The sequence below is a fragment of the Triturus cristatus genome, chromosome 6 (assembly GCF_964204655.1).
Source record: "Triturus cristatus chromosome 6, aTriCri1.1, whole genome shotgun sequence".
Lineage (NCBI taxonomy): Eukaryota > Metazoa > Chordata > Amphibia > Caudata > Salamandridae > Triturus > Triturus cristatus.
In genome coordinates, this window is record NC_140589.1 from 427866953 (window position 1) to 427879185 (window position 12233).

Below are 12233 nucleotides of genomic sequence, written 5' to 3' on the forward strand. Positions count from 1 at the left end.
TGGAAGACATCGAGGTTCGTGAGAGCAGCGAAGTTCCAACCGGGTATCTTGCAGTCTTTCAGGTGCCTGCCAAGCAGGGGCATAACTCCTTTATCCCAAGGGAGATTTCTTCAGTCAGCTGGGCAGCAGCTCGAAGGTCAGTTCTGTGAAGTTCTGGATTAATCTGAGGCCACGTTATTTACATATATCCCCAAGATTAGGGGATGGTCCCAACTAGAGCCTACCAATCAGAGTAGAGACGGGAAAGGGTGGCTACACCCACTCCCCTTTGTGCGTTTCCCGCCTGGGCGAGGGGCAGGATGCCCCTGAACCGGTTCCAGGCGGTGTATGCAGAATTAGGTCTCTGCAGCTGCCTACGTGCAACTCTGAATGGACATTTGGTGCACCCACCCTGTTCCAATCCACATTATCCTGTCTGGGGAGATGCTAGCACCTCCCTGCCACAGGAGCCCTATTGTCCAGCTGGCGAGGCTGGGGTTTTCCCCAGCAACAGCCAGCCAGGGTCGTGTAGGTGGCGGGCAGTAGCCATTTTGTGTAACTTGTGCACTTTTAAATTGGTGTCTAAATTCTACCGCTTTTCCCACATCGCCCTTCTAGCAAGGGGGAATCGTACCCTCATGCCCATGGCTGGACTGGGGGTATGATTCCTTCATGTTTGACACCAAACACGATATGGTTCTGTGTAGCCATTCTCAAGTTATTGCGATGACGCGATTCACTTATAATGCGGTTAAGAGTATATGGTATGGCTACACTACAAACAACCCAGTAACGATTTTACGAAGGTTGCAGAGAGGCCCTACTCACGTAGGGGTCCCCCCTCACACATACCTCAGCACCCAGCCCTGTAGGATTACCAGGGCCTGCCATAGGGGTGACCTATGAGAGTATATGTGTTGTAATGGTGTGGGATATAGGGTACCTACATCCCTGTAAGGGGTGCTAGCACCACCTTACCCAGACTACAGTAGTGGTCTGGTGGTGTCAGTTTGTGTGGCTGTCCCAGGGTGGCACAACAAGTGCTGCAGCCCTGGTAGGCCTACTGGGGGACCCATGCCCTGGGTACCATCTACAAGGGACTGGTAGGGCATGCCCAGCATCCAATTAGGTTTGTACCTAGAGTACTCACATCAGTTTTAGGGAGAAAGCAGATAGGCTGGGGTCCTGGATAGCAGGATCCCAGCCAGACTAGTCAAAAACCACTCAAATACCAGGCAAAACGTTGGGGGCAACCATTAGTCAGATTCCACTCTCCTACAATGGTGGTGGTAATAGTATTGGTGTTGACGGTGGTGGTATTGGCAGTGGTGGTGGTTTTGGTGGTGGTATTGATTGTGGTGACATTGGTGGTGTTGATGGTGGGATTGGTAGTAGTATTAGTATTGGTGGTGGTAGTAGTATTGGTGGTGGCATTGGTGGTGCGGTGGTAGTAGTAGTATTGGTGGTGCTAGTAGTATTGGTGGTGTTGGTGTTGATGGTGGTGGTATTGATGGTGGTGGTATGGATGGTGGTGGTGGTATTGATGGTGGTGGTGGTATTGATGGTGGTGGTAGTGTTGGTAGTGGTAGTAATAAAACAGGCTTTTGAAAACAACCCGTCAGGTGACTTTAATACGCATGACATGTAACACAGATGTGCTGTTGTCAGCTGTAGCCCATTAGCACAGGATTATGTGCTACCTGGAATTCACGACTTAAGCTAATCATTTCTAAACCTATTTTACTTGGAGAGGGATGGTGGGGGTTGAAACAGACACAAGATAATGTTGGTTAAAATGATTGAAAGCAGGCGCCCATGTTACGGGGTGGCCGTGCTGCTTAAAAAAACATAAGCGGTTTCAGCTGCAGCAGAGCATGTTCGGCCTGCAGTAAGAGAAACTCAATAAAGTAAATAGTACTTACAGACTAAATAACAGGTCCTGTGTAACAACTGAAGTAAACGGGCCAGTCGCCATGGGAGGGTACAAATGCTAAGGAGGGACTAGCAAACCTATTAACAAATCCGAAGGCAGCATTTACAAAAGACAGTGACACAAGCCAATGTAAAATATGGGAGGAGAGTGGGCGCGGCTTCTCTCCAATACTCTATCACAGCAGTCTCGCAGAGGGAGTACTGCATGCATGCTGCCGCTAGGCTCGAACTAAATATGAAAATGACATTTGGGTTTCAGCAGATGGAAGACCAGTTTTACCAGGCAGTTTGTTGTTCCCCATGACATTTCCCTGGTTTTGCACACACTGGAAGGGGTGAAATGATTAGACTGTTTAGGCAGAATTGGTTCAATCCCCGATTCAGAGTGTTAGAATCGGGGGTCTCTGGTTGGCGCAGGTATGTACTTGCGGCAAGCAGGGACCCTCTCCTCCAAGTCAGGGCAAAGGATTGTTCTCAGCAGACAACCCCTGCTCACCGTCTAGGTAGTGTGGCGCGAGCAGTCAGGCTAATCTCTAGAGCACATATGGCTAAGCACTTGCAATGTCCCACAACAATCACCAACCCACCACACAGAGACACAAGACTGTACTTATAAAAATAAAGCTCTTTATTTAGATTCTTCAAGCAGGCTTCAGTTACAGTCTTTAGACTTCACATACGGTTCCAGTTACTTGTTCATAATGTTCCAATTTGGTCTTTGGGTGCCACAGTTCTTAAAAATGCAAGGTTGGGTGCAGACTGCACCTCTTTGGGGTCAGTGTGCATCGTAGCGCTGTTCGTACGTGTCGTACCACTCTTCGGGACGATCCCTACTACGTCTCACTCTTCTCGCGTGAGCAAGCGTACGGGGTCGGCGCTCGTCAGGCAGTATGGGCGGCCTGCGCTCGACGTGTACAGCTCTTTTATGAGACAGCCGTACGTTGGGGGTCTGATAGCACACAGTTCTCGATACTGCAGCCGTACGCTGCAGGTACGCTTGGATTTTCAGACGCGCACCAGTTGACTACGCTCCAGCTGTACGCTGGGGTTTCTAACAGCGCACCGTACCTTATTTCTTTATGGGGAGTTCGAGGCGGCTTCAGCAGTTCGTAGAGGGGGCGTCCCACGTCGCGGTGCAGTCCCGTTTCTCAGAGGGGCGGCGATGCGTTGTGGGGCGCCTCTTGACTCCGATGCTCGTCGCGATGGTTGAAGAGGGAGGGGGCGGCGGCTCGAGGTGAGACCAGCAGCGAGGCGCTGCCAGCAGATCATCGTCCAGAAGCGGCGAACTTAGGTGCAGGCGATCTTTGCAGTGGGCTCTACAGCTCGGGACCACAGAGCCTCGTTGCTTGGACCGGACGGTCCTTTCTTGCGTTGCGAGCTCCGGCCCGAGGGGGCATCAGTTTGCGATGCTCAGGCCAGGCAGGGCAGGCCGTCACGGTGCTCACTGTGGCACAGTCGTCCAGGGGTCACGTTGCTCGGCGGGATGAGGACACACAGGTTCCCAGAGTGCGGGACAGGATCCCAGTCGCACTCAGGCCTCTGGAGTCAGCGCTGAAGGGGGCAATACACCAGCAGCAGCCTCCTTTCTTCAAGGGGGGGGGGTAGCGCCCACTGTTCCTGGGGCGCAGTTCAGGGGGCAAGTTCACAAGCAAGCCCTTGGAGATTGTTCACAAAAGCACAAGTTGAAAATAAAGTCTCTCAGTCTTTTCCTCTCCTTCTTGCAGCAAGGCACCCACCACAGGCCAGTCTCTTAGGCTAGAGACAGTAATCCTCCATGTAGCTTTCCCAGGTCCTTCTCTTCCGGCAGAGTTTCTTCTTGGCGTAAACAGGATCCGATTTCCTAGAAGCAGGGCTCCTTCTTTTATACACAGTTTTTGTTCTTTGTGGCCAGGGGGCCTGGCCTGGCTCAGTCCGGTTTTGGAGCACTTTGTTGTGGTGACTCTGCTCTTTCCTTTCAGTGCACAGGGCAGAGCCATCAGACGCGCCACAGGGGGCGGAGCCAGTATTGTGGTGGCAGAGCACAGGCCTATTCAGAGTCAAGGTGTACTCCTCCCGCCCATCCTGGTGTAATCTCTCTACCCACCACCTGGCAGCCAGCCTGTCTCCTGGAATTCCCCAGCCCTGCTCCTCACTGAAACTAGGCAGCACACACACACAGCAGAGGCGGACTGAAATGGTTAGGCAAGTAAATACTAACTTTCTAAAAGTAGTATTTACAAACACAGGATATTAAAATAAACCTTACTAAAAGAAGTATTTTATTATTCTGAGTTCAGGCATACTAAACTTGACTTTCTACCATGCTCTCTGAGTCCGCTGGGATTATAGAGTGTAATAATTCCAGCAGCCCATTCTGGCCTATGGAGAGCAGGTAGCCTTTCAATAGTGAAAACGAAAATGGCTGTAATTCACTATTAGGACATGCCACACACATCAGGGTATGTCCTACCTTATGCCTACAATGCACCCTGCCCTTGGGCCTACCATGGGGTGACTAATATGTAGTTAAGGGAAGGTTTAGGGACTGGCAAGTAGGTGCACTTGCGCAGTCAGCATGACAGTACCAGACTGCACGCAGGTTCAGCAATGGCAGACCTTAGACACATTTTACCAGGCCGCTTCTGTGGGTGGCACAACCAGTGCTGCAAGCCCACCAGCAGCATTTGTATTTACAAGCCCTGGCACTCCGGGTGCACTTTACTAGGGGCCGATAGTAAACCAAATAAGCCAAACATGGAAACCAATCAATGTATACACTTTTCATAGGGAGCACTTGCACTGTGGCACTGATTGGCAGTGGCACAGTGCCCTGAGCAGCTAACACCAACAAAACACATGAGGCACATCAGCAAAAAGTGGAAGGGAGACTCACGCCAAGGTGCCAGGTCTAACACAGAGGTTTAGCCAAAGAGCTTTGCCATAGGTGTGTTACATGTCAGCAGATGAATGTAGAAAGGAGAACCCCTATAACACTTAGCCATATTGGAAGATCAAAAAGACCATTTAACAGGATGCAGTTGGACTTTATCAAAAGGTCTGTCTGCAACGAGTGGGGATATGTCCTGGTCATAGTGTGCATTTTCTCCTAATGGGCGGAAGCCTACTCAACGCAGAGAAATGTCAGTCCCACTGTAGCTAAAAAGATGTTACATGAACTCAATCTGCGGTTTGGATTCAAAGTTTCTCTGGAGTCAGACCGAGGGACCTATTTAAATAAGGAGGTCCTTAGAATGCTGTGTGAGGTTCTTGGAGTGAAACCGAGTTTTCATTATACCTTTTGTCCCAAGGCTTTGGGGACAATTAAACAGGACTCTGAAGACTTGTTTGGCCAAAGTCTGTGTATCCACTTAGTTGAAATGGCCAGATGCTTTTCCGCTGGTATTGAGGAGTCTTCGAAGCACCCCTGACAGGAGAACTGGATAATCTGCAAGTGGGTCATGCCATAAGACTGCCTGCAAATACACTTGTAAACACCACAGATGCCATGATTCTGGACTACTGTAAAGGATTAGCTGATGTGGTGCATTCTGTTTCTCACCAAGGTTGAAGCTGCTCCTGCTAGTCCACATCAGGAGCACTGTCACAACCTTAACCAGGGTAACTATGTTTTGGTGAAGAAATATGTGAAAACCTTACCTGGAACCGAGGTGGAAAGGCCCCTACCAGGTCATCCAAATATCTAACACTGCTGGCAAATGCGCCAGGTACCTCATTGCTTTTCATGCTTCGCACACTCAGAGTAAGGCGCCTGTATGGAGAAGTAGTGATTTTCGAGCCCAGTCCAGATCTCCTATACCTGCACGTCCAGAAGGACCAGGGGTGGGGTTACAGCCAAGTCTCAAACCAGTGCAAGTTCCTGAAATCTCGCAAAATAGTGTGGAAATATCCACTGAAAAAAAATTAGGAGCCGAGGATAAAGGAACTGCTGAATCATCATCAGAGCAACCAAATAATCCAGACGAAGGAACGGGAGTGGAAAGAAAGACCACTATGGAGATCGGAATGGCCAAAATGGTAGGAGGCAATTAAGATCAAGTGTGTCAATTGAATATAAACCACAAACCATAATTGAAGAAACAGAATCCAGTGGTGTAAGTGAAAACGAAGATGAACAGACAAGAAGAGCCAAAACAGCGAGTGTAGCTTGCAGTAGGTATTCTGCACCTGAATGAACTTATTCCTCAGAGAATTTGCCAAACGTATTAGGTCAAAATCCGACTGAATTGAGGTCAGAAACATTTCGACTTCCATATGTCATGCTGAGAAACGGCACTGATCAATTGCGATTCCCGACGCAAAAATTACACTCAAAAACTTGATAAACACTATTTAGTGAATTCAAAATTGAAATAAGTGAGACAACAAATGATAAAATGTGTTTAAAGCAGAAAAATAAAATACTGAAATGAATAACCAAATAACAAAATTGAATAAAAAGAGGAAGAAATCCCCATGGCCAAGTTCACAGTAGAAGAGTAGGGATAACACATTTAGAGGAAGACAGAGTAGGGCTAGGGATGTCAGCTTATATACAAAGATTTTTGTATATAAGCTGACAGAATTAACTGCAAGTAGAAGTCAACGCAGGATATTGAACCAGATTGCTGCTATATTCTATTCAAAGTCTGATTGTAGACAAACATGTGTATCCTTACCAAAGCTAAGTGTACAGTAGGTATTCTCACACTAATAATTGTTATATTAGTTATTATAATCCTTTTAGTTGGAAATAGTCTCACACCTGAGATAGACACTAAAGTCTATACCAGCATCTACATAATGCATACAAGAATAACCTACCCTGTTCAATGATGCCATTAGAAAAGAAGTTCATTTTAGCAGTGGAGAGAACAGTTCACATTTTTGTAATGCAACTAGCGAGGAAAATGTTTTGGGAAATGTTAGGAAAAATTAAGACGATGAATACAAAAAAGAAATGGTTTACCCAAAATTAAAACTAGAGGCAAAAAGAGAAATTGTGTGTTTACAAAAGGAGGAATCAAGTTAGAAAAAGACAATGGTATTAGGAATTGTGAAAATACAAAATTTCAGGAGGGAAGCAGCTATTCCGGGCGTTTATTTTGTTAGTGGACAACATGCCTATTTCCAGTTATCTTCTCATTTGGAGGGTGTTTGATATTTAGCTTTTTGTTTCCTAAATTGTATAATTTGAATAACATAGATGTTTTACACCCCTTAGACAGATAGGCAGTACTGCTGATTTGAACACAGTTAGTGGGAGACATGTTTGGAGCAATCATACCACCTGTAGGAGTAGTTTTAAATGACAAGAAAGTCAGAAAGTTATCAACAGTAGTAAAATAACTAGCTACTAGTACATTTTGGTGCCTTACTAGTAGTTACCACGAAATTAGTGTCTATTAGATCCATGGTCTTGCAAGATCAATTAGCTTCAGATATTTTGTTGGCAGAGAAAGATGGAGTCTGCAAAATGCTGAAAGCATAACATCGCAAATCAGGATTGAGCACATGGTACATAGCAAACATGGTACGCAGGTTGAGGGAGGTAGAGCAACCTGGGATAAACCCGGATTGGTTTGGGAGTACGAGAAGGGGCATTAGGGGCTGCAGCTTGGTGGCCAAAATCTTCGCCAGTATCTTTGCATCTAAATTTATCAATGATAATGGGCGATACGAGTCGCATCGCGTAGGAGGTTTATCTTTCTTCAGCATGGTTATAATCGAGGCCTAATTAAGTTATAAACAAGTATGAACTTGTATGCAGCTGTGCACTATTCACCTGGTGTTGATCCTAACACCTCGTTATACCAAATAAACATTATATGAATGCACAAATACTTAACATTGGCTTATCAACAAAGCGTTTGCTGTTGTTTATTTAACAAGCAGTAATGATAAATAAAGTTTTCCAAATTGAATTGTTCAAAAAAATTGTGCATTGATTTTACATAAATTTCGTGCTTTGTACAAATATGTTAGTCATTCACATAAATGCATCTGCTATTTGCATGCCCAATGCATTTCAGAACCTTACGGTTCCTTCTTCAGGGGCCAATCTGCAATAGAAACATAAAACATTCCTGTCAGTTTAAATGTCATGGTGGTTCTGGCTATGTATAAGATTCTAGTGTTTGTTTGAAAGTCATACCTGAAAGGTCAGAAATTAGTGCGCCAATACCAAATGTTCTGAAAGAAAACATAAAATAAATAAAGTGAAGGTCGTGATGACCGCGTCAATAAAGTGCTAAGTGAAACGAAAGAAAAGAGGATCTGAAGTGCTGGGCTTACCTTCGCGTTGTGATAGATAATGAATATAGAGAAAACCCTGCGTAGTGCAAACGAAAAAACGTAATGATGAATGGGAAATGACATGTATCTAACAAGAATGAATAAGACTTAGATACCATGAGGGAAATGAATGGAAAACGAAACAATCTTACCTCAAAGAGGAGTAGTTCAAGTTTGCTCTGCAAAAAATGTAAGCCAACGTACGGTGAGCGGACGCTGTAAAAATCTCCAAGAAAATACAGGTCTTTGCTGAAGTGGCGAATGGAAAGCTTACCGGTAATGATATTCGTGAACTGGGTATCTAATTTCTGCCAGAAGCGTGGATGTCGATATGCCGCGATACGAGCTAATGAAGCCGACAACGTGAAAAAATATAGAACAACAAAGAAAGCGGACTGGAACTGTCTCCCTGGAATTTCTATACTAAAGTGCGCCATATTATAAAACCTCAATCTTATTAGGAGTCCTTTAATTCTAAATACAGTTAACTTCTATTAGACCAACACCTCAGTTCAGTAGTTGACGATTTACTGTCTCCGTATATTGATTCTTTTGTTTATCATGTTGTTTGTTGTTTGAATATTGTGCTCACTTAGTCAACACATCTGCAGCACACACATTGTTTGTACCGCATCGGTTAGTTATTGAACTTCCTCATACCTCCATTACAACAGGATAAGCTTTACAACACTTCATATACTCTTGTAATATATCTTCACACTATTTTCATTTTTTTCTTCATTTTTATCTCATCAGAATTAGTCCATATAGTATTCTTCTCGTTCTTTATTGTACGTGAGTACAAGTCACTATGATCACCCTCAGTTGACTTTTTTCGGTTTCTTCATTATAACTAGGTTCAGAATCAGTACTCTTTACACATAGTATCATCTTCAGCATAATTTATTTTTTTCAGTGTCCATCACCATCGATTAAGGCCACTATCTGAGAGCACATTGTATCACATCATTTCTTTCTGACTCGTTCAATCTGATAATGCTCCACATACTCCTGTGTACAACACAGCATCTGACTCCCTTCCAAGATGGCGCATTAATTTTGTAGTTCGACTGTGCGGCTATAGAAGTGACTTCTGGTACGAGCTTTGTGACTTTCACAACCATGTTCTCAAATCCTTAGCTAGCACTGGTTACTCATCTTGACTCAGATCCTTTTTCTTTCTATATTGTAGCAGCACATTCTCTTGATCCCCTCTCTAATATGGCGCACTTTAGTATAGAAATTCCAGGGAGACAGTTCCAGTCCGTTTTGTTATTCTATATTTTTTCACGTTGTCGGCTTCATTAGCTCGTATCGCGGCATATCGACATCCACGCTTCTGGCAGAAATTAGATACCCCGTTCACGAATATCATTACCGGTAAGCTTTCCATTCGCCACTTCAGCAAAGACCTGTATTTTCTTGGAGATTTTAAAAGCGTCCGCTCGCCGTACGTGGTCTTACATTTTTTGCAGAGCAAACTTGAACTACACCTCTTTGAGGTAAGACTGTTTCGTTTTCCATTCATTTCCCTCATGGTATCTAAGTCGTATTCATTCTTGTTAGATACATGTCATTTCCCATTCATCATTACGTTTTTTCGTTTGCACTACGCAGGGTTTTCTCTATATTCATTATCTATCACAACGCGACGGTAAGCCCAGCACTTCAGATCCTCTTTTCTTTCGTTTCACTTAGCACTTTATTGACGCGGTCATCATGACCTTCACATTATTTATTTTAGGTTTTCTTTCAGAACATTTGGTATTGGCACACTAATTTCTGACCTTTCAGGTATGACTTTCAAACAAACACTAGAATCTTATACATAGCCAGAACCACCATGACATTAAAACTGACAGGAATGTTTTATGTTTCTATTGCAGATTGGCCCCTGAAGAAGGAACCGTAAGGTTCCGAAATGCATTGGGCATGCAAATAGCAGATGCATTTATGTGAATGACTAACATATTTGTACAAAGCACGAAATTTATGTAAAATCAATGCACAATTTTTTTGAACAATTCAATTTGGAAAACTTTATTTATCATTACTGCTTGTTAAATAAACAACAGCAAACGCTTTGTTGATAAGCCAATGTTAAGTATTTGTGCATTCATATAATGTTTATTTGGTATTATTTGGTATAACAAGAGGTGTTAGGATCAACACCAGGTGAATAGTGCACAGCTGCATACAAGTTCATACTTGTTTATAACTTCATTAATCCTCAGCATCAGTGGACAACTAATACTCAGCTGCAGCACCGTGGGAACAAACTTGATCAAATTAGTTTTTGGAAATAACCATTCATAAGGAGTGCTCCCTTGATCTACATAACTATATATAATCAAGGCCTGTCGCATCGATGGAGGGAGTTTACCTAGCTTGTGAGCTTCTGCATACACCTCCAATAAGTGTGGTATGAGTAGATGCGCATATGCCTTATAAAACTCCGCCGTCAGGCCATCCGGCCCGGGAGCTTTATTATTTGGCAATGATAAAATGGCCTCCTTGACATCGTCTTCATCAATGGGTAGACTTGGGTATTTCCTGTGGTCATCTGATAACCATGCACAGGCCGTATCTCCCAAATAGTCATTCATAGCACCGTCATCCATCCCTCCCCGGGTGGTATACATAGAGGCATAGAAATTACGAAATTGCTCCACTATTGCTTGTTGGGAATGATGGGTCTCCCCGTGTCACTAATTATATGCTCGATCGGGGGGCTGTCTGCTCTTTCCTGTAATCTATTAATCAGGACCCTTCCCGGCCTGCCACCCTCGCCATAAGCCCTGGCCACATATCTCTTGGACAAATATTCCGCTTCCGTGTCCGCCAAAGATTTATATTCCACAACGTGCTCATGTATTTGGGCCAGTAACTCATTGGACGGTGCGTTGCTGTATTGGGACTTTAGAATCTCTAGCTGTCGCTCAATCTTATGCAATTGTCCTCTAATATCTTGGAGGATTCCCACCAAGGTACTTATACATATTCCCCTAATTGTCATCTTAAAGACTTCCCATAGGATAGCTTGGTTTTCGACGGAGCCTACGTTCTGTTCAAAGTACTGTGTGATAGCAGTCTTAATAGTTTCAACATAAATTGGTTCTAGCAGTGCGTCTGCTCTAAAGCGCCATGTGAATGGTTGGTGTGGGTTGGCAGGAATAGACATTTCAAGGACAACAGGGTTATGGTCAGATAAAGTCCGCAGGAGTGTGTGGAACCTCTCCACCCATCCATTGGCTTCCTCATTAAGCAGCCAGTAGTCCAGCCGCGACCAACTGTTCAATGCTGGGGTTATGTGCGTACCTTCTAAGACACCCTCATGTCGCAGGCGCCAGGCATCCACCAAACCCATTCCAACCTGACATCCCGTATACACTGTGCAACTTTAAAAATGCGTGACCCAGCCTTGTTAGATTTATCCACCCGTGGATTAAGGTGTGTATTAAGATCCACCCCCCCCCCCCCCCAAATGAGTGCAGCCTCCGGCCAAGTGCGCAGTACATTAAACATTTGCAAGAAAGGCGTCATATAGTCCACCACAGGTCCATATGTGTTCACTATTGTCACCAGTACCATCCCCAGTTTGCCCTGCACCATAGCCCAGAGGCCCTCCTTATCCACATATTCCTTTAAAGGCGTAAACGGCACACCCCTCTTAATGAGAATAAGGAGTCCCCTCGCATAAGTGTAATACGATGAGGCCAGCCGGTAAGCCGCCCATCTACGTGCCACAGTGCCTTCAGTGTGTCTATGCAGAGGAGTCTCTTGCAATAAAGCAATTTGCACCTTATGTCTGTCTAATTGTGCCAACACTTGCCTGGTCTTCTTAGGCGTATTCAAACTTCAGACATTCCAAGTTATACATTTGTACATTTCTCCCTTCATCTATGACAGTAAGCTGAGCAGGGTGTCCAGCTCACTATACCAAAGCACATGTGCATATATCCAAACAAAGCCAGGATGCCAGTATATCCCCATTCACTGTACCTTTGACTGAAAAAGTTAGAACATTCCCTCCCTCCCAACGCCTACTTCAG

General features: G+C 44.7%; 1 protein-coding gene across 1 annotated transcript in view; it reads right to left on the bottom strand.

Annotated features, from left to right (window-relative positions):
- CILK1 (ciliogenesis associated kinase 1) overlaps positions 1–12233 on the bottom strand; it is a 422614-nt gene that overhangs the window by 403308 nt on the left and 7073 nt on the right. The gene's annotated exons all lie outside the window — the stretch shown is intronic.